We start from the raw sequence: 27,370 nt of genomic DNA on the forward strand, positions 1-27,370 counted from the left end.
TTTTCTATTTACTGTCTTCTTCTCAAATACTTTTTCATTAACTAGCGCATGTTTCCTCTGCCTCTCTTTACCTTTCCTTGACTTGTGGTTTGGCCAGAGAAAAGCTGTTGCTTCTTTTATTTACTTAGTTTCTTAATAGCCACAGCATTACTAGGATAAGTTCATTAATAACACTAATGATTTACGGTACATGTGCCTATAGCTACAGCATTACTACTTTAAATTCATTAATATCAATAATGATTTATATGTGCAAAAACTACTCAAGTCTATCTTTAGTTTACATGATGATTTTTTATTGTCTGGCTATTTGATTTCCTTCTGTTTACACTTATATAGTAATTTAAAAATAAGACTTAAAGGGGATTTCCCATGAGCAAAGTTCATTTTAATCAAATCTTAAAATAAAAATAAGTTCCTCTATTAAATGTGTTAAAAAAAATGTTCCTAGGATGAGATAATCTTCTAAATGTGACCCTGCTATATACTGTGTAATGGCTTTGTCTGACCAAGCAGGAACATCGTTGGCACTAGGGATAAACAGATCAGTGGAAGTTTGGGTTCGCTGGGTTTGGCTGGACTTTACCTAAAGTTTGGTTCAGGACCTGTGATCTTGACCCCAGACCCAGAACCCCATATAAGTCAATGGGACTTAAACTTATTTGCAGTCAAATGGCTGTAAAATGGTCATAGTAAGGGCTATGGGGCTTCAAAAGGAAGCCATGTGAGGGCAATTGCCCTATAAACAAATGTGAATTTTTCATAACCAGCCCAGTTAAAGCAGACAATTGCGGGCTGCAGCCTTCAGCTATCTGCTTTCCCTTACTAGTTATCAAAAATTATTTAAAGAAATAATTTAAAAAAACGGCATGGGCACCCCCCTAATTTTGATAACCAGCCAAGTTAAAGCAGACAGCTGGTGGCTGGTATTATCACACTAGTAAGGCCCATGATTATTTGGCTTCTGCCAGCCTAAAAATAGCAGCCTGCAGCCGTCCAAGAAGAGGAGCATCCATTAGATGTGCCAATTCTGGCTCTTTACCTGGTTGTTCCCGATTGTCCTGGTGTGGTGGAAATTGGGGTAATACTTTTGGGGTGGATGTCAACTGTGAATTGACAGCTGTCATGAAAGCCTGGGGTTAGCAATTGATAGACACCACCAAAATAACCCAGCAAGTGTAGAGTTAGAAAACACACACAGAAAAAGATATTTTATTTAAACACTTCCCCACATTCCCTCATTCACCAATTTATTAAATTAAAAAAAATCCTCAAAGTTCTGATATAATCCAATGGTGTAATGTCCCATGAATCTCTTCATTTCCTATGAAGCTTAGTTCTGAAAACGTTCTCAGAACGAGGCTGCAGAGGTCACTGACAGTCAGCCACAGACCCGGAATTTCTCAGACCCGTGAATATTATCAAATTCTGAAAAAATCACAGGAATTAATTTCAAGTTTAGAGTACAGGAGGATCTGATGTCCAGAAAACAGAACAAATTCCAAAGGAATTTGAATGACTATACCACTGGATAGGTATATCAGTGGGGAAGAAGATCTGGTGTACCACATCTCCCCATATTCATCCTGAATAACCATAACCTATACATCACAGAGTTAGTTTCAATTCCTCAGAAGCTGAATGTTCCAACAACAATTTGGAGAATATAGACATGCCTCAAACCAGTTATCTTACTACTGAAAGCAGAAGAATTGACATAGGTAAAAAAATCTCAGGAAACGAGGGGGGAGCAAACATCGAAAAAACAGGCATGATCACTCGACAAAGAAAATTCTCTCTAATAAAAAATTGAAAATGTTTTGAATTTATCTTCCATTATTTTGAAAGAGGATCAGTTACAGGTACTATCTTATGGATTAAATTTTTGCTCCAGACCAGAAGTTTGATATATTTTTTTTATTCCACTGAACTGGTGGAAATTGAGTTTAATTAGACACCACTACTCACAAATGAGTTCAGATTTTTTATTGTTGTGAACAAAAGGCATTGCATACTTTACAGTGCTTGCTTAAGAAAAATTAAGTTTCTCAGGGTGACATCCAACATATCACCAATAGGAGAGTAAGAAATCCTTTTTTTTATCCCTAAATTCCCAAACCGAAGGCATGGATAAATTACAAATGTTTCTGGAATGGGAATTAAAAGCTCTACATAACAAAAACAAAAGTGGTAAGAACTCTTCTAATCATTCCCCCTGCACAATACAAGGCACTTCCCAATCTCAAAAATACGCATGATATTACAGTAAAAATATCTGACAAGGGAGGGGTGGTAGTTATTATGCATACGTATTTGTGTGTTGGTCAAATCATGGAAATGCTTAAAGAAAGATACATTTACATACACCAAACAGTCATGCAGTATACTTCATTAAATAAGTTGCATTCAGAAACTAATTGTACAATTGAAGACTGTCTTGTATTGGGAGTGTTAACTCATAGACAGCATTTACTATTTAATTGTAGATCATCCTGTATTGCCATTTTTTACCAGCATTGCCCAAGATTCATAATTCTTTAAACCCTCACCGATCCATCCTATAATAACTGGTATCAATTCTGCAACTAAACAGCTCAGTAAATGGCTTGACTTGTTACTACAACCTCTGGCACAAAAACTCCAGGTTTTTTTAAAGATTCTAGGGAAATTTTGGTACATTTTTCACAAACAAAGTGGCACAACAATTATGTTTGGCTGGGTTGTGATGTTATCTCACTTTACACATCAATTACTCCTGAAGTTGCAATTTCTGCCCTTAATTATTGTAGAGACCTTCAAATGTATATTATTCAAGTTACCCAGTTCATCATGTCAATTTTTTTTTTTACTTTCAACTCAGAATGTTATCTGCAGTTAAGGGGGTTTTGATGAGGGCTAAATATTCTTCTTCATTCGCCAATTTAGTAATAGACTTCTAGGAACTTCATTATATTTACATGACTGAAATCCCCTTTTCTTCTTCCATTGTCTGGTATGGTAGCTACATCGATGATCTGCTCCTCCTATAGGAGAGTGATGTGTCTACCATACCAGATTTTATAACATACATCAATCCAAATGAATTTAATTTGTGGTTGCATTGTTAGATTTGCTTTTTCTAGGCACTAAGGATTGATATATTTCATCTTGTACATATGTAAACCAAGGTCGGGTAATACCATCTTCCACACTCAAAGCAGTTATCCCAGGCACACCATATGGGCAATCCTGGTGGGTGAATTTACCATAATCAAATGGAATTGTAGCACTTTGCAGGATTTGGGTACTGAAACTGAAAAATCTAAGGCAAGATTTCACAATAGGGGTTATACCTCCTGGACTCCGGCTAGGGCCTCTCTTGAATCATTAATAATAAAAAAATGTGAGGACTTGATTAACTCTGCTAGGAGTTGGAAAACAATATCTACAATGGTCCTAAACCCATGATTGCTTTACCATATAGCTTATAGTTTAATCAAATTAAGACACTAATCTATAAATCCATAATGATGCTACAGTATATGAAGATGAAATTTAATTAAAAATTCTGCAATTGGGTTGTTAGTTTTTGCCCTTTTTGCCACAACATATTTTTAATTTTGTTTCCCTGAGTTTTTTTTTCAGCTAGATCCACTGCAGGCACTTTTCTCTCATATAAAGGTTTTTACAACTGTAGGAGCTACAGGTGCAGAACATGTGCACACACGAATATCACCAAAATCTTTTCAAGTCATAATGGTAATACTGAACATAATATTAAGCATATTATCAGTTGTAATGCAGAAAATGTTATCTTATAGAATGAGTACAATGCAATCTTAAATATGTTGGCTGCACAGCCCGCCAATTAAAAAACATATCTCAGAACACATTATGAATGCAGTTATAACCAATAGATCTAGTAGTATCTCTCAGGTAGCCAAGCATTTTATCACATTTCATAATTGTTCAACTTCCCATCTAAGAATCTGTGGGATTGAGAAGTTTTTTAAATCAAGCCATGGTGGTAATCACAAAAGGCACCTTTTGATGAACGAGTCATATTGAATTTTTAAATTACGTACCTGCTTCCACAATGGATTTAGTAGGTACAGGTCTGATTTAGATCGGGTTTATATTGAGATATAATTTTCATGTAAATCATGACATGTTCCATTTTTTCTTTTCAAATGTCATTCATGCATGTTAATTTGTTGTTTTTGTTTCATTTATAATTTTTAGGGATGCAATATACTGTATGTATGTCGATATCTTGCTATGAGAAACCACACAGGTTTTGACTTAATGGGAGGATTCATTCTCTGTTTATCATGCTCTATCCCATGTCATCGATGCGAGGTTTTTTCATTTTGATCAGACTATGTGCTGTCAGAAAAGGTACTGTACTATATGATATTTATTTTCTTAATAAACAAGATTTTTACCCATGTAGCCTCTATAGTTTATGTTCATATTGGTCTTTGAATGTTTCCCTTATGACAAGAGGTCGGTGGCTTTTCTGCACTGCAGTGTATCTGTCTGATGCATACCATCCGGATATTTTTCATAAATTAGTAATCTCAAATGTGCTCTTGTATCATACCTTTTATGACCCATATGATTTTATCGTCCATTATTTTTCCTCCATTTGTTTAATGTTTTTTTTTGTTTTGTTTTACACCAATAATATATGTTGTTACTGTTTAAATGTGGTTTTATCCAGATTTTCATACTGGCAGTGATGTATATGTATTTTTTTATTTTATTTTTTCATTGGCAATGGATAATAGGAATGAAATTTTCCTTTCATAGGGTTGAAATAGTAACATTTATATCAAATATTCCTTTGCGACCATTGTGCAACCTCCTGACATCACTATATGAATTTTTACTTTGGGAAATTTTTTTGTATACATCTCAATATTTGTATGTGCATATATAAATAGTAATATCGATTGTCACATGGATCGAACATACAATTTCTTCTTCCTGACCTATTTAAAAAAAACTGACCCGTACATCAAGCTGCCCAGACACGGATGTTTTTAACCTAGATAGTGGTATTTATGTTAGGTTTCCGCTTTACAGAGATTACCTTGCCATTGGGTATTGGGCTTACATGCATTGCACAATATATTAACTAAATATCTCCTAAATATGCAGCGTTTTGGATGCATTTTGAATGCATTTTGGATGCATTTTTGACAGTGCTCTCCCACTCAGCTCTGCTACATCCCCATAGAACATGGCTGGCTGCGAGACAGAGCCCCGCGATCAGAATGAACTCTGAAGAACTTCACCCAACTTCATTGTCATCGCGCGGCTCTGTGTGTGTGCCGCGGCCTGATTTGCGATCACAGGTGAAGGACTCATCGGTGACCGCAAATGCCCTGAGTGACTGAAGTGAGACACGTGATCAGCGGTTCCATCACTCAGGTTACCCACGGCCAGCTGGAGTCCTCCACCTGAGAGCTGTGGTCGCGGGTAACCTGAGAGACATCACCGCTGATCGCGTGGCTCACTTCAGTTTCTTCGTGGAGATCACAGGAGTGGTGGTGTTCTATGTCTGCTCCTGTCAGCTTCATGTAGCAGAGCTGGAGCATCGTGGGACCTTGTGAGGATTACGTCGGACCTGGAGGGGTATTTGGGGATTTTAATAAAGTGGTGAAAGAGGGTGGGATTTTTTTCGATTTTTATTCCAAATAAAGGATTTTTTCGGGTGTATGTGTTTATTTACTTTCACTTACAGGTTAATCCTTGGGGGTGTCTCATAGATGCCTGACATGATTAATCTAGGACTTAGTGGCAGCTATGGGCTGCCATTAACTCCTTAGTACCCCAATTGCCACCACACCAGGGCAATTCTGGATGAGCCAGGTAGAGTCCCAGGACTGTCGCATCTAATGGATGCGGCAATTCCGGGTGGCTGCTTGCTAATATTTTTAGGCTGGTGGGCTCCCTATCCTGAGAATGCCAGCCTTCAGCCGTGTGGCTTTACTTTGGCTGGTATCAAAATTGGGGGGGACCGTACGACGTTTTTTTTTAATTTATTTATTTATTTTACTGCACTAAATAGACCCGCCCACTGGCGACTGTGATTGGTTGCAGTGAAACAAGTGTCACTCAGTGTGGGGGCGCATCTGAATGCAACCAATCATAGGTGCCGGTGGGCGGGGGAACCAAGGGAATACGAGATGGAATAATGAGCGGCCGGCATTTTCAAAAGCTGGGGAAGCTGCCAGAGCAGTATAAGAGTCATGCAGCAGGTGAGTATGAGAGACCGACAGACAGAGAGAGAGAGACCGAAAGACCTGCGTTCTGTTTGTCAAAAAAGCGATTTGGTGTGAGAGCTGTTCTGGTGACTATGTAAAAGCCGCATGCTGTTCTGAGCATGGTTTTCCAAGACACCAGAAATGCAGTCACGCACCTTCTACAGGCTGTGCCCATATGGTTTCTGCCTTTTCCCATCCATTTCAGCCTTTTCCTCAGTCACCACAGCTCACCGTTAGGTCCAATGTGAAATTATTCGGGTTTCCCATAGACTTACATTGGGCATCGAATATTTGCGAATACGCGAATAGTGGCGACCTATTCTTCACATATTCGCCGAAGCGGGTATTTTAGTATTCGATCATCCCTATATATGAACGTTTGATCAGGGTCATTTGGATGTTTGTGGTTGTAATTATGATTTAAAAAGAAAAAACACAGTAGTTTGACAATAAATGGCTTCACCCAGATTTATTGGTCCTTATGAGATTATTCAGGTCATTAACCCCACAACTTTAAGTCTGAAACTTCCTACTAGAGATGAGCGAACCGGTCGTGGTTCGGCTCGAGTTCGGTTCGCCGAACGGAGGTCCCGTTCGAGTTCGGTTCGTCGAACGTTCGACGAACCGAACTCGAACCGCATAGGAAACAATGGCAGGCATTCACAAACACATAAGAACACCTAAAAAACACCCTCAAAGGTGTCCAAAAGGTGACAAACAACTCACAACACAACACAAACACATGGGAAAGTGACAAGGACATACAGTGCCTACAAGTAGTATTCAACCCCCTGCAGATTTAGCAGGTTTACACATTCGGAATTAACTTGGCTTTGTGACATTTGGACTGTAGATCAGCCTGGAAGTGTGAAATGCACTGCAGCAAAAAAGAATGTTATTTCTCTTTTATTTTTTTTTTTTAAATTGAGAAAAGTTTATTCAGAGGGTCATTTATTATTCAACCCCTCAAACCACAAGAATTCTGTTTGGTTCCCCTAAAGTATTAAGAAGTATTTCAGGCACAAAGAACAATGAGCTTCACATGTTTGGATTAATTATCTCTTTTTCCAGCCTTTTTTGACTAATTAAGACCCTCCCAAAACTTGTGAACAGCACTCATACATGGTCAACATGGGAAAGACAAAGGAGCATTCCAAGGCCATCAGAGACAAGATCGTGGAGGGTCACATAGCTGGCAAGGGGTACAAAACCTTTTCCAAGGAGTTGGGCCTACCTGTCTCCACTGTTGGGAGCATCATCCGGAAGTGGAAGGCTTATGGAACTACTGTTAGCCTTCCACGGCCTGGACAGCCTTTGAAAGTTTCCTCCCGTGCCGAGGCCAGGCTTGTCCGAAGAGTCAAGGCTAACCCAAGGACAACAAGGAAGGAGCTCCGGGAAGATCTCATGGCAGTGGGGACATTGGTTTTAGTCAATACCATAAGTAACGTACTCCACCGCAATGGTCTCCGTTCCAGACGAGCCCGTAAGGTACCTTTACTTTCAAATCGTCATGGTCATGTGAAGGCTCGTCTACAGTTTGCTCCTGATCACTTGGAGGACTCTGAGACAGACTGGTTCAAGGTTCTCTGGTCTGATGAGACCAAGATCGAGATCTTTGGTGCCAACCACAACGTGACGTTTAGAGACTGGATGGCACTGCATACGACCCCAAGAATACCATCCCTACAGTCAAGCATGGTGGTGGCAGCTTCATGCTGTGGGGCTGTTTCTCAGCCAAGGGGCCTGGCCATCTGGTCCGCATCCATGGGAAGATGGATAGCACGGCCTACCTGGAGATTTTGGCCAAGAACCTCCGCTCCTCCATCAAGGATCTTAAGATGGGTCGTCATTTCATCTTCCAACAAGACAACGACCCAAAGCACACAGCCAAGAAAACCAAGGCCTGGTTCAAGAGGGAAAAAATCAAGGTGTTGCAGTGGCCTAGTCAGTCTCCTGACCTTAACCCAATTGAAAACTTGTGGAAGGAGCTCAAGATTAAAGTCCACATGAGACACCCAAAGAACCTAGATAACTTGGAGAAGATCTGCATGGAGGAGTGGGCCAAGATAACTCCAGAGACCTGTGCCGGCCTGATCAGGTCTTATAAAAGACGATTATTAGCTGTAATTGCAAACAAGGGTTATTCCACAAAATATTAAACCTAGGGGTTGAATAATAATTGACCCACACTTTTATGTTGAAAATTTATTAAAATTTAACTGAGCAACATAACTTGTTGGTTTGTAAGATTTATGCATCTGTTAATAAATCCTGCTCTTGTTTGAAGTTTGCAGGCTCTAACTTATTTGCATCTTATCAAACCTGCTAAATCTGCAGGGGGTTGAATACTACTTGTAGGCACTGTATACTCATGCGAAAACAAAAGAGCTGGACAAAGAAAAAGAGGAGGAGACACAGATATAGGCATAGCACGCCCTTCTAAAATCATGTAAAACACCGCAAGGTGACTCCAAGCGGAGTCTCCCTTTTTTCCAAAAATTGGGCCCCACACACACCCACCCCTTCAGTGGCAGCAGTTGTGCCCCAGTTGTACACTTCACAGCTAGATTTGCATCAAGCACATTCAAAAATACGCCATTCTTAACCGTCCCCAGGATGACACCGGGGTAGGTAGCAAAGTCTTTCCTGATCCCAGCTCTGTTCATCTTGGCTCCTTTTTAAAAACACTGTAAGCAAGGGTAACTCCAAGCGGATTCTCCCCTTTTTCCAAAAGTTGGGCCCCACACACACCCACCCCTTCAGTGGAAGCAGTTGTGCCCCAGTTGTACACTTCACAGCTAGATTTGCATCAAGCACATTCAAAAATACGCCATTCTTAACCGTCCCCAGGATGACACCGGGGTAGGTAGATAAAGTCTTTGCTGAACCATGACTTGTTCATCTTGGCTCCTTTTAAAAAACACAGCAAGCAAGGGTTACTCCAAGCAGAGATCTCGCTTTTTTCCAAAAATTGGGCCCCACACACACCCACCCCTTCAGTGGCAGCAGTTGTGCCCCAGTTGTACACTTCACAGCTAGATTTGCATCAAGCACATTCAAAAATACGCCATTCTTAACCGTCCCCAGGATGACACCGGGGTAGGTAGCAAAGTCTTTCCTGATCCCAGCTCTGTTCATCTTGGCTCCTTTTAAAAAACACAGCAAGCAAGGGTTACTCCAAGCGGAGTCTCCCTTTTTTCCAAAAATTGGGCCCCACACACACCCACCCCTTCAGTGGCAGCAGTTGTGCCCCAGTTGTACACTTCAGAGCTAGATTTGCATCAAGCACATTCAAAAATACGCCATTCTTAACCGTCCCCAGGATGACACCGGGGTAGGTAGCAAAGTCTTTGCTGAACCATGACTTGTTCATCTTGGCTCCTTTTAAAAAACACAGCAAGCAAGGGTTACTCCAAGCGGAGTCTCCCTTTTTTCCAAAAATTGGGCCCCACACACACCCACACCTTCAGTGGCAGCAGTTGTGCCCCAGTTGTACACTTCACAGCTAGATTTGCATCAAGCACATTCAAAAATACGCCATTCTTAACCGTCCCCAGGATGACACCGGGGTAGGTAGCAAAGTCTTTACTGATCCCAGCTCTGTTCATCTTGGCTCCTTTTAAAAACACTGTAAGCAAGGGTTACTCCAAGCAGAGTCTCCCTTTTTTCCAAAAATTGGGCCACACAGACACCCCATCAGTGGCAGCACTTGTGCCCTAGTTGCAAACAGGATGTTTTGATTTGCATCAAGCACATTCCAAATCCACAAGCATTTACTCTCCCCAGGATGACACAGGGGTAGTAAATTCCTTGTGGATCCATGACTTGTTCATTTTGATGAACGTTAGTCTGTCCACATTGTCACTGGACAGACGCGTGCGCTTATCTGTCAGCACACACCCAGCAGCACTGAAGACACGTTCAGAGACAACGCTGGCAGCTGGACACGACAAAATCTCCAAGGCGTAACTGGAGAGCTCTGGCCATTTTTCAAGATTTGAAGCCCAAAATGAGCAAGGCTCCATTTGCAAAGTCATGGCATCAATGTTCATTTGGAGATACTCATGTATCATCCTCTCCAGCCGTTGACTATGTGTCAGACTTGTTGTCTCTGGTGGCCTTGCAAAGGACGGTCTAAAAAAATTATGAAAAGATTCCATAAAATTGCTGTTACCAGCACCAGATACGGTGCTACTGGTACGGGTAGACTGTTGAAGATGACGAGACCGTCCCATGTTTGTCAAGTTACAACTGGGAGATTCACTTCCTGCACCTGCACGGTTGTTTGGTGGAAAAGCCGAGCTAAGATCGAGTAACAGCTTCTGCTGATACTCCTGCATACGTGCGTCCCTTTCTATGGCTGGAATTATGTCACAAAATTTGGACTTGTACCAGGGATCTAATAGTGTGGCAAGCCAGTAGTCATCATCACTTCTAATTTTGACAATACAAGGGTCATGTTGGAGGTAGTGCAGCAAGAAGGCGCTCATGTGTCTTGCGCAGCCATGCGGACCAAATCCACGCTGTGTTTCTGGCATAGAGGTGCTAACCGTTCTTTCTTCCTCTGACATCTCCCCCCAACCTCTTTCAACTGAAATTTGACCAAGGTCTCCCTCATCCGCTGAGTCTTCCATGTCCATGGACAGTTCGTCATCCATTTCTTCATGCTCTCCTTCACCTTCCTCAACACTTCGCCTGCTACCATGCGCCCTTGTTGATCCCTGTCCCCCATGGTCCCATGCCTGCCGCGTTGGTGATGATGAACGTCTGGACCTTGGTGATGTTGTTGTCCCTTGCGAATATGAATCCTCTTGTAGTTCCTCCCCTTCCTGTTGTCCCACCCCCTGACTCCGAATAGTGTTTAGCGTGTGCTCCAGCATGTAAATGACTGGAATTGTCATGCTGATAATGGCATTGTCAGCGCTAAACATATTCGTCGCCATGTCGAAACTGTGCAGAAGGGTGCATAGGTCTTTGATCTGAGACCACTCCATCAGGGTGATCTGCCCCACCTCTGCATCTCGTTGGCCCAGGCTATACATCATGACGTATTGCACCAGGGCTCGGCGGTGCTGCCACAGTCGCTGTAACATGTGGAGAGTCGAATTCCAGCGTGTCGCCACATCGCATTTCAGGCGATGAACCGGCAGGCCGAAAGACTTCTGGAGCGATGCAAGTCGCTCAGCTGCGGCGGTTGAACGGCGGAAGTGAGCAGACAGTTTTCGTGCCCTGGTCAGAAGGACATGTAGGCCGGGATAGTGTGTTAAAAATTGCTGGACAACAAGGTTCAACACGTGAGCCATACAAGGCACGTGTGTCACCTTGCCCAGGCAAAGGGCCGCACCCAGGTTTGCAGCATTGTCGCACACGGCCTTACCAGGCTGCAGGTTGAGTGGAGACAACCATTTATTAAACTCGGACCACAGAGCTGACCACAACTCCTCAGCTGTGTGACTCTTATTCCCAAGACATGTCAAGCTAAAGACCGCCTGATGCCGTTGCGCTCTGCTGCCAGCATAGTAATGAGGGGTGCGTGATTCCTTCTGCGCAGTGAGAACGCTGGTGGCCTGACCAGGTAGGCTTGGGGCGGAGGTGGAGGACCCAGATGAGGTGGAGGAGGCAGAAGCAGTGGCGGAACTTGGACAGACAGAGGATTGAAACACAAGTCGTGGGGACGGCAAGACTTGTGCAGCAGACCCTTCACCATCTATCACCATAGTTACCCAGTGCCCAGTCAGCGACATGTAACGTCCCTGTCCATGCTTACTGGTCCAAGTATCGGTGGTGAAATGCACCCGTTGACACACAGAGTTTCTCAAGGAAGCGGTGATGTTGTGTGCGACATGCTGGTGTAGCGCGGGCACACCTTTCTTAGAGAAGTAGTGGTGACTGGGCATCTGGTACTGGGGCACAGCGACAGACATAAGGTCTCTAAAATCCTGTGTGTCCACCAGGCGGAAAGGCAGCATTTCGGTAGCCAAGAGCTTACAGAGGGATAAAGTCAACCTCTTAGCTTTGTCATGGGTCGCAGGAAATGGCCTTTTATTTGTCCACATCTGAGGGACAGAGATCTGGCTGCTGTGTGTAGACGGTGTTGAGTAGGGTGTCACTGGAAAAATGCAGCTTTGTGAGGAAAGTGCAGGCGTAGACATGATGTTGGCTTCATCCAACATTGGTGCTATCGATGTCTGAGAGAGCTGTACACACGCACTTGTTTCCCCTTCCAAACCAACTGACGACCTACCAAGCAAACTGCCTGTTGCGGTTACAGTGGTGGAAGTTGTGCGTCGAAAACCAGGTGTGACAGCTGTCCCCACAGTCCTAGAAGATGAAGAGCGCGCGGATGCACTAGAAGGGGCAGGCGGTGGATGGTTCGCTCCGCTAGGCCGCATTGCAGCACGGTGAGCTTCCCACCGGGACATATGATATTTATTAATGTGACGATTCATGGAAGAAGTTGTCAAACTGCTGAGGTTTTGACCTCTACTAACAGAATCATGACAAATTTTACAGATCACATAATTTGGGCGATCTTTTGCTATGTCAAAAAAGGACCAGGCTAGGCAAGGCTTAGAGGGCATGCGACCTGTTGATCCACCCCGACTAGTGCTCAGAGGCAGAGTGGTGGCTGAGGATGCAGTTGTAGACGTGTTACCAGTACTCCGACTCGGTCCAGGAAGGCGCAAGGTAACTTCGTCATCAGTTGCATCCTCCTCCACCACCTCTGTTGACCTCCTCGAGTGCCTGACTGTGGGTTGACAGTAGGTGGGATCTAGAACTTCATCATCAATTGTTGTGTTTGCACTCCCCTCACCCTCAGACCGAGCATCTTCTTGCCCTGACCGAATATTTAAGTTGTCATCCCAATCTGGTATCTGCGCCTCATCGTCATCAGTATGTTCCTCATTGTCTATAACAACAGGTGTTACAGTTGGTGAAAAAGGGTCAACATTATGCTCAGAAGCTTGGTCCTCACGGCCTGAATCAGAGTCACAAAGGTTCTGGGCATCACTGCTGACCATTTCCTGGTCTGTACTCACTGTAGCTTGGGAGCAGACCTCTGATTCCCAGGCTATAGTGTGACTGAACAGCTCTGCAGACTACGCCATCTCAGTTCCACCATACTGTGCAGGGCGGATGGAGACTTCAGAGCTGGGAGAAAGCAAGTTTGATTGGGATGACAACTCAGAGGACTGGTGTTTTTTGAATGCGGTAGTTGAGGTGGCGGAGAGGGCACTTGTTGGACCACTTGAGATCCATTCAAGCATTTTCCTTTATTGGCCATCATCTACCTTTGTTCCAGTTGTTCGTGTCCGTAAAAAAGGGAGCACATCGGCTTGTCCACGGTAAGTAGTAGACATCTTACTTTTGCTGGAAGATGGTCTATCTTCAGCAGATGTTAATGGAGCTTTGCCACCTTCCCCACGGACAAACCCTTTTTTTTCCTTTTCCAACACGCCTCTTACCCTTTCCACCAGCATCTGTCATTTTGCCACTCATTTTGATTGCGACAAGATTGTGCACTTAAAATGTGGTAGTAAAAATTGAGAGGTGGTGTAGATTGCAGCGGTGGTCTATCTTTATTAACAGCAGAATAAACAACAATAATTATCACTGACAATGCAACTACGGCCCTTAAACTGGCAGCAGTGTTTGCTAGTATAATGGCTTAGTAACAATGAGTTTGAGTGTGCAATGCAGGCAGACGTGCTGCTAATATCTTTGCACTTGTGGGACGATACAGAAGTCCAACAGCCACGTTTAGGATGCCACTAAGTTCACTCAGTGTTTGCTAGTATAATGGCTTAGTAACAATGAGTTTGAGTGTGCAGGCAGAGGTGCTGCAAATATCTTTGCACTTGTGGGACGATACAGAAGTCCAACAGCCACGTTTAGGATGCCACTAAGTTCACTCAGTGTTTGCTAGTATAATGGCTTAGTAACAATGAGTTTGAGTGTGCAATGCAGGCAGACGTGCTGCAAATATCTTTGCACTAGTGGGACGATACAGAAGTCCAACAGCCACGTTTAGAATGCCACTAAGTTCACTCAGTGTTTGCTAGTATAATGGCTTAGTAACAATGAGTTTGAGTGTGCAATGCAGGCAGAGGTGCTGCAAATATCTTTGCACTTGTGGGACGATACAGAAGTCCAACAGCCACGTTTAGGATGCCACTAAGTTCACTCAGTGTTTGCTAGTATAATGGCTTAGTAACAATGAGTTTGAGTGTGCAATGCAGGCAGAGGTGCTGCAAATATCTTTGCACTTGTGGGACGATACAGAAGTCCAACAGCCACGTTTAGGATGCCACTAAGTTCACTCAGTGTTTGCTAGTATAATGGCTTAGTAACAGTGAGTTTGAGTGTGCAATGCAGGCAGACGTGCTGCAAATATCTTTGCACTTGTGGGACGATACAGAAGTCCAACAGCCACGTTTAGAATGCCACTAAGTTCACTCAGTGTTTGCTAGTATAATGGCTAAGTAACAATGAGTTTGAGTGTGCAAAGGGCAGGAGGGTACAGTGGCAGGGTTGTGGGTCTCTGGGTAGAGGAAACGAAGCCTGCCTTTCTATCCCTCCTAATGGGGAAATGCAGCGAGGAAATCCCTGACCTTAGCTACACAGACGCTGTCATCTTGTGTAGCTGTTAAACTCTGTTTTCACGGACCTGTCACCTATGGCTCTGACCCTGCCGGTATGAGCCCTTAAAAAGACTGATAGAAAGTGCTATCCCTATGCTGAACAGTGCTGTGTATGGAGCGTACACAGCAGTATCGGCGATAGGAGCTGCGCCAGTGATGACTGACACCAAGGACGCAGAAGGCAGATAATGGCGTGCTGGAGGAAAATGTCCGGTTTTATAATGCAGGGACATGTGACATGGACATCCTATCACACATGCCGTTGCTTCTCTGGCTAAAAGTCCACTTAGCTGTGTGTGTGTCTGGGATTGGCTGACATGCTGGCCCGCCCCACTACACGCGCGCGCTTAGGGAAGGAAGACAAGGAAAAAAAAAAAAAATGGCGATCGCCATTATACAAACAGCAGTGATCTGAAGGCGCTGTTCCCGCACACTATACACTGAAATGTCATAATAGTGTGAGTCACAGAGTGACTTACACTATTACAGCGGAAAGCCAGCTAGGAATTAGCTGTTTTTTTGCTGCTAGAACCGTTCTCGAACATTTTTAGAACTATCGAGCTTTTGCAAAAAGCTCGAGTTCTAGTTCGATCTAGAACAGGCCCCAAAATCACTCGAGCCTAGAACTGGAGAACCTCGAACCGCGAACCGCGCTCAACTCTACTCCTTACCTGAATAAAAGACACCTTTCCACACACTCAATCAATCACACTCCAACATCTCCACCATGCCAAGACCAATAAGCTGTCTTAGGCTTGTTTCAGACGTCCGTGTTTTAGGTACGTGTGACATCCGTGTTTAACACGGATGTCACACATACCCATGTTACCGTATTGTGTACTAACACGGCCGTGTTTTCACATGGACCATGTGGCCTGCTATTTCACATTATCCATACAGCAGTGATCGGAATGCGCTGTTCCCGCACACTATACACTGAATTTTCATAATAGTGTGAGTCACAGAGTGACTTACACTGTTACAGCGGAAAGCCAGCTAGTAATTAGCTGGTCTTTTTGCTGCTAGAACCGTTCTCGAACGTATCTAGAACTATCGAGCTTTAGCAAAAAGCTTGAGTTCTAGTTCTATCTAGAATAGCCCCCAAAATCACTCGAGCCGCGAACTGGAGAACCTCGAACCGCGCTCAACTCTACTTCCTACATCTTTTAAAGTACTCATTGTGTTTCATAAGTCCCTCCTCAAGCCATATAGTTCTTCGCTTCTCTCAGTCACAAATTCTCCTCTTGTGCTAGTGAAAAAAATTTTGGAGTATGAAGTGTAGAGAATTCTAGATTCTCATATGGTGAGTGGGTCTGTGCAATATGTGGTGCATTTGGGGGGGGGGGGGGTTATGGCCCAGAAGAGAGATCCTGGGTTTCAGCATGTAATATCACGGTAAAAAAACTGACAATAAGTTTTATATTCTGTTACCTAAAAAAACATGTTCCTGAGTGGTACATAAGACCCTCTTAAAAAAGGGGCACTGTCACATCTCCAAAAGAAGCTGCTTCTGCAGTCTGCTTCTGTAGTCAGGCACTGCTGTGTCCATTCTATGGTTAGTGCTGGTGACAGACGAAATGTCACAACCAGAAGCTCATCCATCTGCTAAGGTTAGAGTCGCTGGGACTTGCAGTATTTTCCAGTTTGATAGAATGGGTGTGTGTGCTGTCCAACTGAAGTCATCAGCTCCTGGCTTTAGCTTATTAGAAGGCACCACACCTTAACACACCTTAAAAAAAGCTGACAGCTTACTGCTAAAAGATTTCAGATATAGCTTGTACTTCACTGGTTAGGTCTGTGTTTGTTACTCCTACTTAATATTGGTGTTTTCCTGTTTTGACCTCGGCTAGTTAATTGATGATTTCCTGTCTGACTTTTTTATAACCTTGCTTCCCTCTCGGTTTATCTGATTACTCTTACAGATCCTAAACTTGTCCTTTATGTGACTTCCCAGCTTTGACCCTGCTTGGCAACCATTCCTGCATCTAGTTCACACCTCCGGATGGCAACACTTCTGTGGGCAGCAATCCACTAGACCCTATTGTAAATCCAGATCTCTATATAGGGGTTATAAGGTGTCAGGGTTTCTATGGATAATGCCAAATGGACTGGCTTAAGCCAAGTCTGTACAAGGTTTCCTTTTTGAACCTGTGGTCCCAGCAAAATGTTTCACCTGCTTTTGTACTGTATTTAATCAATGCTGGAGATTGGTATGAAGACCAAGTGTGTAACACTATAAAGGGGCCTTCATGAGGGAATATCACAAGAATCCAACTCTCGGGATCATTGAGTGAGATCGCATAAGGAATGGTGGCCAGATCCCTCGAGTCTTCATTCCAAGTACACTAACAGCTCTGTGTTACATTAATTTGGTTGTGAAACCAGTGGTATAGCCATTTCTTCAAATTGTCCCAAGAGTTTGGTTTCCAACACAACAGTAACATTCATGTTGGTTGCGTTTTTCATGCTAACCACCAAAGATCGAGGTGACAAGTGTCTGGGGTGTAGAGTACACCCACAGGACCACAGAGGGGACCCAGACTTATCGTTTAGTGGGAGGGGCTTGACTAAGCACCCACTGCAAATCGGGAAAGCCAGATGCCACTCACAGGGCAACAAGTAAGACTGTGGCAGCTGAGCAGTACGGGGTGACAGAAGGACTGGGGGAACAGAAACTCAGAGCAAAGTCCTGAAGAGGAGAAGGCAGGGCAAGTACCAGCAGACAAAGGACATTAGGCACAAGATACCAGCAGTCGAACATCAGGCACAGATCCTCAGCTGGCACAGGTCATCAGGTGGCACCGGACATCAGGCACGGATCATCTGCTTGTGCAGATCATAAGGCGGCCCCGGTCGCAGAAACACAAACAGGACCACCACTCATGGAATACAATACAATACAATTCTCTGCACCTCCTATTAGGGGGAGGAACCTTAAATAGCTGGTGCCTTCCAGCAATAGGCTGGGGACATCTTAGCAAGGTGCGCACATCTCCCTATAAAAGGTTAGGTAGTGTGCATGGGCGCGTGCCCCCTAGGTTGGAAAGCAGGAAACTGCACTAGGTAGGAGCAGAGTCGACAATCACGTGGGCATCCACCGGGAATTAAAGCTGGGGACTTCACTTATACGCAGACGGCAGAGAAGAGGGAAGCAGGTACACTGTTCAAGGTGCAAAGGGGAGCCAGAATACTATGGAACCCGGCATTGCAGTGCTACTGTGAACAGCCTGCATGGCAAAAACATGCACCACAGCCTGCAACATCTCTGGATTTGTCTCCCATCAAACACATTTTGGATGTAATTGAATGATAATTGAAAAGGAAGCTGTGGGCAGTGGCTCTTCATGATTTGTGTGCCTAAGTACACTTAGTGTGGCAGAACATTCCTGAGCCAATCAATAACCCCTTCACGACCTTGGACGTAGAGCCACATCCAACGTCATGTCTGTCCCTTTAATTATGGCTCACGAGACGAGCCCACATGTTTACCGCCTGTTAACGAGTTAAATCCTGCTGTCAATCTTTGATAGCAGGATTTAACAAGCGTTATTCCCAGCCCCTATCGACAGCCCCGTGACGTGATTCTTTTTTAACACTTAAATAAAAAAAAAATATATACATGTTTAGTATCTATAAACTTGTTCTGACATGGGGAATAATACTGTTAGTTTTATCATATAGTGTAGTGAACATGGCAAAAAAAAAAATAAACAAAAAATAATCATGGAATAAAAGTTATGTTGCAATTTCACTGCACTTGGAATTTTTTTTCCCATTTTTCATTGCAATGTGCAGCAAAGGGAATGGTGTAATTCAAAAGTACAACTCATGCCTCAAAAAAGAAGCCCTTATATTGCTATATTTATGGAAAAATAAACTTATTGCTCTTTGAAAAAAGGGAGGATGAATATCAAAAATGGAAAATTGGCAGGTGGTGAAGAATAATAACTAGGGGTGATCAAATACCCTAATATTCGCTTCGATGGATATCCGACGAATAGGTTGCTGCTATTCGACTATTTGCGAATATTAGACGCCCAATGCAACTCTATGGGAAACCAGAATAATTTTACGTCGGACCTGTCGGTGACCTGTGGTGACTGAGGAAAAGGCTGAAATGGATGGGAAAAGGCTGAAACAGTTTGGGCACAGCCTATGGAAGGTGTCTCACTGCATTTCTGGTGTCTTGGAATAATGTGCCAAGAGCAGCACGCGTAGTCGCCAGAACAGCTCTCAAACCAAAGTAAAAGAGGGGAAATTGCTAAGAAACAGTTTATAGTGCCTAATCACTGTAATATAATGTCAAATCAAGACTCGACCTCCAAAAAACACTTTAGCATATGATCACAAGTTTCGTTTTTTAAATTTTTCCTTGTTTTTCGATTAGAAAGGGCTGTAACTTATACATTATACAACAAGATTATAATGATGCACAACATCTCAGGACCATCACTCATTAATCATAAAGCCTCTCCATTGAAAGATATAATTTACCACAAAAAGAAGAACTGGAGATTTAAATTGGCTGAAGTAAAAATATATATTTTATTAATTCATTATACAAGAAAATATGAAGACAAAAAACACCACATAATTAAAAACAAGGTGCTATTGATATTGATAGGGGAAAAAAAGGGAAAAAGGGGGGGGGGAAATCCACCCTATCCTAATCCCACAAGAGGCAGGCACACCAGTGTATATTAAAGGGTGTATCAGGGGAGTATACAGTGTAACCATATAATTATAATGGTAGTCAAAGGGTAATAAATAATATATAAAGGGGACAGGGTTATTGCACATTCCAATGTAATTATTTTACTATATTACCCTATGTCCCAGCCTTAATTAGACAAAGGAAAAAATTACCCAGAGAGAGATGGTAAACGGTTCTCACCCATAATGCAGTAACCCCACCGATGTGCCTCTATCTGCCAGAAACCTCCGACGCGCATTTCGCGATGTTACATTTACCGCTTCGTCCGGGAGAGTGATATAAGTTGGAATTGCAGGACCTTAAGTCCCCGGTCACATGACCGGATTGGTTGCGCACAAACAGGACCTATCCGGTCTCAACAGCCAATCCGTGCCTACTGTCAGCGCATGCACGCCGCATGCACAATGCCCGCAAACGCCCACGCCAGTGTCATGGAGACGCAACCAGGGAGCGCGCACAGCACCACAGATCACTATGGATACTGCGCGCACGCCCACATCTCCATACAGACACCGACGTGGGAAATCACAGGCACGCACAGGCGGCAGGCACGCGCACCGGCGGCAAGGAGAGGCTGTTCACATAGTATACATATAGTGATGAGGAAATTACATGGATAATAATATAAGTACTACGCACACAGAAAAAATCATGTTGATTATAGTATAAAAAATGCATAGAATTATAAACTGTTTCTTCTTTGCTCTTTCTTTCTGTATGCATCATGTATATTCCTTCATAATCGCTTTAAAATATGTAAAATTCAATCATAATCACTATGTTCAGATGTCAAACAATGCAGTAAAAGTGGACCTGCAAAAATCATAGAAGGGCAGAAAAAAAGAGGATTTTATTTAAAAACAATGGACTATAGCATATAAAGACATTCATTGGCACCATAGAAATATATTATGAAAATACTTAAAAACACATTAAAAACTGATGGTAAGTACTTAATGATTATATTACAAAATGAGATTGAATTATAAAAAGCAGGAGAAACTCAAAGACTCATTGAGCCCTTTAGGGGACACAGTATCCAACACAGTAATCCACCTTGCCTCCCTTTGGGCCAGGAGCTTTTTAACATCACCACCCCGTATGCCCATGTGGACCACATCGATCCCCCTAACACTAAAAGATTTGGGATTACACCCATGGAAGGCCTTAAAGTGTCTAGGAATGGTCTTAAGTTCTGCCTCATTTGTCGTCATTCTAGCTGCGCCAATATCCCTCACATGTTCCCGTACTCTCACCCTCAATTCTCTAGAGGTGAGACCTACATAGATTTTTTCCACATCCACACGTGGCGTAATAGATAACATTGGTAGTGCCACAAGTAATGTACTCCCTAATGTCAAAACACCTCTGACCATCACTTGTTTTGAAGGTGGAGCTGCGAGGGATATTGGCACATGAGACACAATGGCCACAGGGGAAACAACCTTTAGTTGGACCTCTAGAGCCAAACGGGTTAGTAGGTTTTGGCGGAATGTAATGACTCCTAACCAGGTAGTCTTTCAGATTCTTACCCCTTTTGGCTACCATCAAAGGATTCCCAGGGAGGAGAGATTGCAGAGAGGGATCCGACTGTAATACTGGCCAATGTTTCGAGAGTATGCCTCTTATTTCATTCCACCTCTCATTATAGGTTGAGATAAACCTTATTTGTCCTAGATTTTCATCTTCAACATTATTCTTTTTATATAACAGTTCATGTCTTGGTGTTGATCTCGCCCGCTTATATACTTGTTTAAGGCATCTTGAACTATATCCTCGCTCTCTGAATCTGGATCTCAAATCCCCAGCGTGCACCTCAAACGAACGGTCCGAGGAGCAAATACGCTTAACCCTAAGGTATTGGCCAGTTGGAATGGCTCTGATGGTGGAGTGTAGATGGGCAGAGGAGGCGGGCAATAATGAGTTTACCGATGTTTCTTTCCGGTATATCTCTGTCTGCACCATCCCAAAATCATCAACACTAATTTTGACATCTAAAAACTCCACACCACTTTGACTGTATTGATATGTCAATTTGATGTTGTATGTATTCTGATTAAGCTGGCTCATGAACTCCTCGAGTGATGCTGAAGTACCCTGCCAGATAAAAAGCAGATCGTCAATGTACCTCACCCACAACTGCACCTTGGAAACGGCCTGTGCCCCCCCGTCACAAAACAAACCCCTCTCCCAGTACCCGAGAAAGAGGTTTGCGTACGAGGGCGCACAGGCCGCACAACAAAGGTTGTTTCCCCTGTGGCCATTGTGTCTCATGTGCCAATATCCCTCGCAGCTCCACCTTCAAAACAAGTGATGGTCAGAGGTGTTTTGACATTAGGGAGTACATTACTTGTGGCACTACCAATGTTATCTATTACGCCACGTGTGGATGTGGAAAAAATCTATGTAGGTCTCACCTCTAGAGAATTGAGGGTGAGAGTACGGGAACATGTGAGGGATATTGGCGCAGCTAGAATGACGACAAATGAGGCAGAACTTAAGACCATTCCTAGACACTTTAAGGCCTTCCATGGGTGTAATCCCAAATCTTTTAGTGTTAGGGGGATCGATGTGGTCCACATGGGCATACGGGGTGGTGATGTTAAAAAGCTCCTGGCCCAAAGGGAGGCAAGGTGGATTACTGTGTTGGATACTGTGTCCCCTAAAGGGCTCAATGAGTCTTTGAGTTTCTCCTGCTTTTTATAATTCAATCTCATTTTGTAATATAATCATTAAGTACTTACCATCAGTTTTTAATGTGTTTTTAAGTATTTTCATAATATATTTCTATGGTGCCAATGAATGTCTTTATATGCTATAGTCCATTGTTTTTAAATAAAATCCTCTTTTTTTCTGCCCTTCTATGATTTTTGCAGGTCCACTTTTACTGCATTGTTTGACATCTGAACATAGTGATTATGATTGAATTTTACATATTTTAAAGCGATTATGAAGGAATATACATGATGCATACAGAAAGAAAGAGCAAAGAAGAAACAGTTTATAATTCTATGCATTTTTTATACTATAATCAATATGATTTTTTCTGTGTGCGTAGTACTTATATTATTATCCATGTAATTTCCTCATCACTATATGTATACTATGTGAACAGCCTCTCCTTGCCGCCGGTGCGCGTGCCTGCCGCCTGTGCGTGCCTGTGATGTACCACGTCGGTGTCTGTATGGAGATGTGGGCGTGCGCGCGGTATCCATAGTGATCTGTGGTGCTGTGAGCGCTCCCTGGTTGCATCTCCATGACACTGGCATGGGCGTTTGCGGGCATTGTCCATGCGGCGCGCATGCGCCGACAGTAGGCACGGATTGGCTGTTGAGACCGGATAGGTCCTGGTTGTGCGCAACCAATCCGGTCATGTGACCGGGGATTTAAGGTCCTGCAATTCCAACTTATATCACTCTCCCGGACGAAGCGGTAAATGTAACATCGCGAAACGCGCGTCGGAGGTTTCTGGCAGATAGAGGCACATCGGTGGGGTTACTGCATTATGGGTGAGAACCGTTTACCATCTCTCTCTGGGTAATTTTTTCCTTTGTCTAATTAAGGCTGGGACATAGGGTAATATAGTAGAATAATTACATTGGAATGTGCAATAACCCTGTCCCCTTTATATATTATTTATTACCCTTTGACTACCATTATAATTATATGGTTACACTGTATACTCCCCTGATACACCCTTTAATATACACTGGTGTGCCTGCCTCTTGTGGGATTAGGATAGGGTGGATTTCCCCCCCCCCCTTTTTCCCTTTTTTTCCCCTATCAATATCAATAGCACCTTGTTTTTAATTATGTGGTGTTTTTTTGTCTTCATATTTTCTTGTATAATGAATTAATAAAATATATATTTTTACTTCAGCCAATTTAAATCTCCAGTTCTTCTTTTTGTGGTAACTTATACATTATATTGGTGCCTGTCTCGCACCTCCTTTTTTGGGACATATTTGACAGCACTTTAAAAGGTCAGCTACAATGTGCCCATTGGGATGTTGGCCTTGCCCTCCTACTCGTCCTCTACCAACACCACCGGCTCCAGTAGCCCTCTATTCAACTGTAGAAAGGGCCACTGGCTGTCCTCAAATCTCAGACTTCTTAGGGCCCTCAGGTGGGCCCTGTAACATTCATTGGAGAAGGATGGCAGTCATTTGTAGTTTTCTGTGTCCCCTATATCATTAGTGTGAAAGTTGGAATACGTACTCCATAACACTTTACAGTGCTATTGCCACTGTGGCCATTTGGGTGTTGGTCTTGCTCTCCTCCTCCTCCTCCACCAACACCACCGGCTCCAGTGGCACTCTATTCAAATTGTATTCAAATTATTCAGTAATATATGTTTTATGGACAAATGAACCCCACGCTGGGACATCAAAGCTGATGTCATTGATGATGATTGCATCTGACCAAAAGCAGGTTGGGAGCAGGAGGCATCATCGCCTGCTTCCTAGACCGCAGTTTGTGAAGCATGTAGCACCGTGGAAGTGGCAGTTGTTTCACTCTGGAACTCAGGCTTTATTCCACTAGCTAACACTGAGGATCTCAAAAAATTTAGTTTCCCCAGGGGATAATGGCTCAAACACCATGTAGCACAGCATCAGAAGGTACTCCCAATAGCTCCCAACAGCTTTTTTTTTTTTAAATTGGTAGGATAATCAACAGGTCATAACATATCAAAGAGTTTAATAAATTCAGTTTTCCCAGGGGATTAATGGTTCAGACACAATGGAGCACAGCATCAGAAGGTACTCCCAACAGCTCCCAAGAGCTTTTTTTTTTAAAAAAAAATTGGTAAGATTAAGCAACAGGGCATAACATGTCAATGAGTTTAATAAATTCAGTTTCCCCAGGAGATAATGGTTCAGACACCATGGAGCACAGCATCAGAAGGTACTCCCAACAGCTCCCAAGAGCTTTTTTTTAAAAAATTGGGAGGATAAGCAACAGACAATAACATGCGAAGGAGCTAAAAAAAATTCTGATTCTGCAGGGGGCCATGTGTAACACACCGTGGAGCACAGCATGAATAAAGAGCACACATAGAGACTGCTTGACCAATTGTTATAGACAGTGTAGCCTAAACAGTAGTTGTGCCAGTGCATAACATACAAAGGCTTGAAAAATATTGCCCTGGTGATTGGGCCAAACAATTAAATCGCAGAGCATAACAAGTTAGATTAGTCATGCGGTGTCATTAGATAACAGAAGACAAATTATTCTTGAATGAAAAACAATGGAACTTATTTGAATTTAAGAAATACAAATTTTGGGGCTACACTTATTATTGGGTCTTGTTAACAGGCAGCCTGAGATACTCTGGGGCAATCCATCTCTGGTCCATTTTGATCATCGTCAAACTGTCTGCACTTTCCGTGGATAGTCGTGTGCGAGTATCTGTTATTATTGACCCCACTGAGTTGAATACACGCTCAGACAACACACTTGCAGCAGGGCAAGGTAGCAATTCCAAAGCGTATAAGGAGAGGTCTGGCCAAGTGTTGAGCTTGGAAACCCAATAGTTAAAGGGAACTTTAGACTCTGAAAGCACGCGGATATGGTCACCTACATATTCCCTCACTATCTTACTTAAGTGTACCCTCCTTGTCAACGTTCTCCCAACCGGTATCTGATTCGAAGTTGATGGTTTGTGGAAAATGGAACAGTTTTGGCACCTTAGTCCCCCGCCTGTGTTGCTCCTACTATGTGTAGCCCTCTCTTGTAATCCTGTTGCGTGAGATGACACGCTACCTCTGACACCAGCATGATCTGGGTAATTGTTTCAAACACTGCTTCACAACAGCCATCTTGTATATTTCCGTAGCACAATTCTTATTTGCCTCAACAAGTAGGGAAGCAAATTTGTCTTTGTAGCGTGGTCAAGGAAGGTATATAACCAGGATTTGTTGTCTGCCAAAATGTTGACTAGCCGACAGTCATGAGTAGAACCGGTCGCGGTTCGGCTCGAGCTTGGTTCGTCGAACAGAGGTCTAGTTCGAGTTCGGTTCGGCCAACTGGTTCGGCGAACAACTTGAACCCATAGGAAACAATGGGAGGCAATCTCGAACACATAAAAACACCTAGAAAACACCCTTAAAGGTGTCCAAAAGGTGAAAAACAACTCACAACACAACACAAACACATAGGAAAGTGACAACGACAAATACTCCTGCGAAAACAGAAGAGCTGGACAAGGAAAAAGAGGAGGAGACACAGATATAGGCATGGCATGCCCTTCTAAAATAATGTAAAACACTGCAAGGTGACTCAAAGCGGAGTCTCCCTTTTTTCCAAAAATTGGGCCACACAGACACCTCTTCAGTGGCTGCACTTGTGCCCCAGTTGTACACTTCACAGGTAGATTCCCATCAAGCACATTCAAAAATACGCTATCCTTAACCGTCCCCAGGATCACACCGGGGTAGGTAGCAAAGTCTTTGCTGATCCCAGATCTGTTCATCTTGGATCATTTTTAGAAATGCTGCAAGCAAGGATTATTCCAAGTGGAGTCTACCTTTTTTCCAAAAGTTGGGCCACACAGACACCTCTTCAGTGGCAGCACTTGTGCCCCAGTTGTACACTTCACAGGTAGATTTGTATCAAGCACATTCAAAAATACGCCATCCTTAACTGTCCACAGGATGACACCGGGGTGGGTAGCAAAGTTTTTGCTGATCCCCGATCTGTTCGACAAGATCTCCAAGGCGTAAGTGGAGAGCTCTGGCCATTTTTCAAGATTTGAAGCCCAAAATGAGCAAGGCTCCATTTGCAAAGTCATGGCATCGATGTTCATTTGGAGATACTCCTGTATCATCCTCTCCAGCCGTTGACTATGTGTCAGACTTGTTGTCTCTGGTGGCCTTGCAAAGGATGGTCTAAAAAAATTATGAAAAGATTCAATAAAATTGCTGTTACCAGCACGAGATATGGTGCTGCTGGTATGGGTAGACTGTTGAAGATGACGAGACCGTCCCATGTTTGTCAAGTTACAACTGGGAGATTCACTCCGTGCACCACGGTTGTTTGGTGGAAAAGCCGAGCTAAGATCGAGTAACAGCTTTTGCTGATACTCCTACATACGTGCGTCCCTTTCTATGGCTGGAACTATGTCACAAAATTTGGACTTGTACTGGGGATCTAATAGTGTGGCAAGCCAGTACTCATCATCACTTCTAATTTTGACAATACGAGGGTCATGTTGGAGGTAGTGCAGCAAGAAGGCGCTCATGTGTCTTGCGCACCCATGCGGACCAAGTCCACACTGTGTTTGTGGCATAGAGGTGCTAACCGTTCTTTCTTCCTCTGACATCTCCCCCCAACCTCTTTCAACTGAAATTTGACCAAGGTCTCCCTCATCCACTGAGTCTTCCATGTCCATGGACAGTTCGTCCTCCATTTCTTCATGTTCTCCTGCACCTTCCTCAACATTTCGCCTGCTACCATGCGCCCTTGTTGATCCCTGTCCCCCATGGTCCCATGCCTGCCGCGTTGGTGATGATGAACGTCTGGACCTTGGTAATGTTGTTGTCCCTTGCGCATATGAATCCTCCTGTACATCCTCCCCTTCCTGTTGTCCCACCCTCTGACTCCAAATAGTGTTTAGCATGTGCTTCAGCATGTAAATGACTGGAATTGTCATGCTGAGTATGGCATTGTCAGCGCTAAACATATTCATCGCCATGTCGAAACTGTGCAGAAGGGTGCATAGGTCCTTGATCTGAGACCACTCCATCAGGGTGATCTGCCTCACC

This window comes from Anomaloglossus baeobatrachus, chromosome 4 (assembly GCF_048569485.1).
Source record: "Anomaloglossus baeobatrachus isolate aAnoBae1 chromosome 4, aAnoBae1.hap1, whole genome shotgun sequence".
In the NCBI taxonomy this organism is placed as follows: Eukaryota; Metazoa; Chordata; class Amphibia; order Anura; family Aromobatidae; genus Anomaloglossus; species Anomaloglossus baeobatrachus.